Raw genomic sequence first — 5,875 nt, 5'->3', positions numbered from 1 at the left:
AGTTACCACAGAACGCCTGAGTGCATCCTGTTGTGCTCCATTTGGCACGTATTAGCACCTAATACAGCTTAATAAGAGGGCTCCTAAGTTTGTTCTTAAAATTACCTCATCCTTAATAAAACACGTGATTCAAATCGGAGCATTCTTGTAAGTAACTTTAGAAGTGGGCGTGTTCTGAAGAAGAGTTTCAAAGGAGTCACAATTTTCATAGAATACACACATACTCGAGCCCTGTACCTATTAATATTTATAGCTGCTCTCGAGCAGGCAGAACATCCATTCTTTCTTCTAGGTACAATGTCAGGATTTGTCCTAATTTTTTTTTTTTTAATCCAAACAATTAAACACCTATATATCTTTATAAAATTGGCTAAAATAGCTGCTTTCTCTACCTCCAAACCTTGGTGCCTTGTTATAGAACTACCAACCAGATGGTTGTCACACTTTGACTATATTTTTTGTATGATTGTTGTAGAGTTTGAATGGTTTAGGTAGTTAATTCTTTCCTATTTATAATTGACATTCTTTACTTTTCCCTTGATTTTATTGATTTTTTTTACTGTAAACTACTTTAAAGTTTATGAATCTGAAATATTCATTTAAATTAGAGGCCAACTGAATTTCAGTTTCAGATTTTCTACCGAAACTGGCCTGAAATTCAAATTTGAGTTTCGGCCAAAAATGCCTGTATATTTTCGACTGAAACCAAATTCTCTCCCCCAGCTGTGATCAAACTCTCCCTCCCCCCCCCCCCTCAGTGATCACTCTACCCTGCAATTACTTCCCCCCCCAATCACTGTTCACCACTCCCCTATCCCACCCAACCACCCATAGGTCCTCTCAGGCCTACCTTAGGAAGCCCTGGTGGTCAAGTAGCCTGAGGGCAGGAACAAACTCTACTTGTGCCTGCCTCATGCTGCTGCTCCATCACAATGGCTGGTGAGATTCCCCGCGGCAGTCTCACGAAGCTCCTGTGGGAAGTCCTGGCCGCTATTTTGCATTTGTAACTAGCACAGACTGGACACTTGCCTCCTGCCCATGCTGATCTCAATCACAAAATGGCTGCTTGGATCTCCTGCAACATTCTCAAGCTGCTGGGACCTCCTGTGCAATCTCACTAGGCTGCTGCAGGAAGTCTTGGCAGCCATTGCAATGCAGCCGCAGCACAGGGTAGCAACGAGTGGGGTTCATACTGCCCTCATATACCCAAATTTGCATGCACATTTTAAAGCACCATTTATAGAATTTAGAGGATAACTGCCAGTATTCTATAATATATGTATGCAATTTTGTTTAATAAGCGTAAAAATGTACACACAAGAATGCAGAACTGTGGGATTTGGTTTTTTTTTTCTCCTAAAACAGACATGTGTGTTTTATGGATGCTCAGACTACTAATGATCTTGTTACAATCTGTTAAACAGGTTTTTTCCTGACCTATCCAGAGATACCCAGAAAAGGAGGAAGGCGTTCCTAGCTTTGAAACCTCGGTTACTTAGTATTGGGGGCTCCTTCCTACTTAAGTATCCCTGTAGATGTGTCGTAATAATTAATTCCCAGACTTATATTTTCTTTGAACCTGAGAAACTTCAACAATTTATTATGAGTAAAGAATAGTGAAGCATGTATTGAATAGAAGCTAATGACCGGCTGCATACATGGAGAATCCTTCCACCTTTGGTTTTGTTTTCTTTTTTTTCTTCTTGTTAATAATATTTCCTTGATCTTGGATCTGAAATTGTTGTGGTCTAATATTTGAATATCTTCTTTTCTTCCTTGCTTTAATGTCAATATTGCATACTATTTTCTGTATTTCTGATTTATGTATATGCATAATGTAAAAGGAAAATCATAAATAAATAATTAAAAAAAAAACCCAATCTGTTAAACAGGTATAAATGAAAGCAAGCTCACTGTTGAATGAGAACAGGGATAATGCTTGGCTGTGGTAGGGATTTTTTTTTTCCAGTGTCAGTCCTGAAGTTGAAGACAAGTTTGAAGCCCAAACTTCTTTTCTGCACTCCAATGGCTGTTCCAGCCTGCAGCTAGCTTGTTATAACCTACTTAGGCAGGAGGGAGCTGTCAGTCACCTCTTCAGAATCAGTGGCTGCAGATGGCAGCTTGGATACAGTACTTTCTCCCTGCAGTAACAAGCGGGTCATAGATTTTATTATAATTATTTAACTTCATGGTCTCAGCTGAAGAATGCAGCAGGGAAGTTGCACATGGACTAATCAAAAACAAGGTGAGAAACAGCATCTGAAATTCTTTTGTTTCATATGTAATAAATAATAATGATAATGGCTAGAAGTTGGGAAATGAATTCACCAGCAGAGGGAATTAGTTTAGGTGAACTTCAAGCTTCGGTTCATTGGAATTGCTAATGAAAAGCAAATAGTCATCCACAATGGGCAGAATTTCTCTTGTCACCGGTGCTGCATTCGCCTTATGCAGTACCAGCCTTTTGGGAGGCAGAAACTTTTTGGAACTGTTAAACATGAGGTTATTGGATTCTGATGGAGGAATGACACAAAGGCTTTCCTGCCTATTTACTATTTATGATTTTATTAATGGAAAAAAAAAAGCACCACATGATCACCTTAACTAATATTTAGAGGTGAATGTTGTTATAGATATATCTATTCTAATTATTAGTACATTTTTAGAGATGGATATTTTGTACCTTATGTTATTTTTTTTATTCCTCTGATACTTCATGAGATCTTCACAGTCCAAAAGGTATTTATTATTTGGTGGGCTGGGGGAAAGAGAGGATATATTTATTTATTTAGATTTAGTTCACTCCTTTTCAATAGTAGCTGAAGGAAAATTACGTTCAGCTACACCAGGGCTTGTTGTATCTGTGGTAATGGAAGGTTAAGTGGTTTTAGGTCAGTGGGATTTGAACAATGGCTTTCTTGGTTCACAGCCCGTTGCTCAAACCACTAGGCTAGTCCTCCACGGTGCCTTGGGTCCTAAATAACAGTATAAAAAGAGTGGAGGAGCGGCTTAGTGGTTAGGGTGGTGGACTTTGGTCCTGGGGAACTGAGTTCAATTCCCACTTCAGGCACAGGCAGCTCCTTGTGACTCTGGGCAAGTCACTTAACCCTCCATTGCCCCATGTAAGCCGCATTGAGCCTGCCATGAGTGGGACAGCACGGGGTGCAATTGTAACAAAAAATAAATGGCCAAAAATTGCTGTACTTTGCCAGGTTGGTTCTCCTGCCAAGCCTTGTTTTCTTGGAACCCTAAAGCATGCACTAATCCACCCCAACCCTTTGACTGTCTGAAGTCATCAGTCTCAGAGGTGCTTTCTTGGAACTTGAGCTGGGGCCTTAAGAGCTTGTTGATACCTGACTAGTAAAGTACTGCTGTATCCAAGGTCATTCTCCTTGTGCTGATGGTAAGATGTAGCTGGTGAACAGCCAGTTCTCGGGGGCTTGGAGAATAAGCTGAACTGATATTATATAACATCTAGTTTTACACAAAGCTACTTAGTGCACTCATAGCAGGCCACCGTTGTACTCAAATCCTAGATTTCTGTTCAGGGCATACGTGCGCAAAAGGTGATACTCACATACATGCCTCTATTACTATATTTGCTTTTGAATTTCCTGCCTGCAGGTAAGAATGGGCCAGGTATACCAAGACAGACTGGCACATATAGGAAGTGCAGGGAGACAAAAAGAACAGCCACAAAGGTGAACAGGCAAAGATCAGGCAGCAGAGACAAACAGAAATTGTCCACACCTCCTGCCCTGTTATCTGCTACATCTGTTTAATAGGCTTTTCTTTAAATTATCTCTTCAACGTGTCTGCTTAGGAGGGCACCCTGACATAATGGCCTCACAAAACAGCCTTGTAACAAAACAGCCCCTTCACAAAATTATAGTAGAAACGTATAGTACAACTCTCTCTCCCCCTCTCTCTGGGGGTCCACCATTTCTTCTCTGCCTCGAGTTGCCATTCACTAATCTGAGCTCTCTCTTCCTTCAGCTCCATCTCCAGTGCACCATCTTTTTCTCTACATCCCCATGTTCTGTCATCTCTGTCCTACTATCCCCTTTCCTGCATTTTGGCATCTCTCTTTCTTCCTCCCCTTCCCATGCTCTGGAAATGCATCTCTTATCCTTCCTTCCCACCAGGGGCATAGCCAGACACCCAATTTTGGGTGGGCCTGGGCCCAAGATAGGTGGGCAGAAGAATTCTGCCCTGTCCCAGGGGCATAGCCAGACACCCAACTTTGAGTGGTCCTGGACCCAAGATGGGAGGGCAGAGGAACCCCTCCCTGGGCCCACAGGTGATTTGGTCTCTCCTTGTCTCACCTGCATGCCATCTGCTATTTACAAGGTATGCATGAGGGACAGTTGTTGGGAGTTTGCAGCTGGTGGGGCTTGGGAATCCCTGCCAGCCACACCACAGGTGTGCTGCTACTGGGTGGGCCTGAGCCCAAATTGGATGGGCCTGGGCCCACCTGGGCCCACCCTTGGGTACGCCACTGCTTCCCACCCACCTCCCAATATAGTCCAGCATGTTTCCCTCTTCCTCCTGCCTGCCCTGTGTGGTCCATATCTCTCTGCCCCCCCCCCCCCCCCCCCCGGAAATCCTTCAACATTCCTGTGGGCTGTTGGCAGTGTCAACAAGCTGCTTCGGTCGGCATGGAATCATTCTCTCTTTTAAGGATTCCCACACAGCCAAGAAAAGTAAATATAGAATAAAGGAACCTGTAGTTCATCCCAAGCCAAGCAGAGAAAGGAATAGGGGTTGGGAGGGAAATCAGGACTGGAGGAGGAAGGAACAAACAGACAGTCTCCTCACATCCTTCTTGAAAGGGGTGGGACATTTCCTGAGGGCAGACCAGGAAAGGCTCTCTACTGTCTACCCTTGGCTCAGAGATGATGTGCTAGGAAAGGGGAGGGGGTGAGGTCACAGAGGGAGGGAGTGAAGACGCTATGGAAAAGGGAGAAGTTAAGGAATGGCAGGGACAGGGAGCACCTGTTGCAGGGACAGCATTTGAGTGAAGGAGTAGCCTAGTGGTTAGTGCAGTGGACTTTGATCTTGGGGAACTGAGTTCAATTCCCATTGCAGCTCCTTGTGACTCTGGGCAAGTCACTTAACCCTCCATTGCCCCTGGTATAAAATAAGTACCTGAATATATGTAAACCGCTTTGAATGTAGTTGCAAAGAAACCTCAGAAAGGCGGTATATCAAGTCCCATTTCCCTTTCCCTATTTGAGATTCTACATGGAATGTTGCTGTTGCTACTATTTGAGATTCTGGAATGTTGCTACTGTTTGAAGATTCTACATGGAATGTTGCTACTATTGGAGATTCTACATGGAATGTTGCTATTCCACTAGCAACATTCTATGTAGAAGCCTGCCCTCTTGCCCTTGCAGATCAGCAATGCGGCCGCGCAGGCTTCTGTTTCTGTGAGTCTGACGTCCTGCACGTATGTGCAGGACGTCAGACTCACAGAAACAGAAGCCTGCGCGGCCACACTGCTGATCTGCAAGGGCAGGCTTCTACACAGAATGTTGCTACTGGAGGAGTAGCCTAGTGGTTAGTGCAGTGGACTTTGATCCTTGGAAATTGAGTTCAATTCCCACTGCAGCTCCCTGTGACTCTGGGCAAGTCACTTAACCCTCCATTGCCCCTGGTACAAAATAAGTACCTTCATATATGTAAACCGCTTTGAATGTAGTTGCAAAAACCTCAGAAAGGCAGTATATCAAGTCCCATTTCCCTTTGAAGGGGAGCCTGAACAGATGGAAGTAGGTTTACCTGATGCATCACTAGCCCTAACCCAGTGTTAGAGGTATGTTTAATCAGCCCATTTATCCCTTGTTTCCCTTTAGGGAGGAACCAGTGTGTT

This window comes from Microcaecilia unicolor, chromosome 2 (genome assembly GCF_901765095.1).
Source record: "Microcaecilia unicolor chromosome 2, aMicUni1.1, whole genome shotgun sequence".
Classification (NCBI taxonomy): Eukaryota; Metazoa; Chordata; class Amphibia; order Gymnophiona; family Siphonopidae; genus Microcaecilia; species Microcaecilia unicolor.
The sequence above is the reverse complement of the archived record's forward strand: the minus strand, read 5'-3'. Positions refer to the sequence as shown.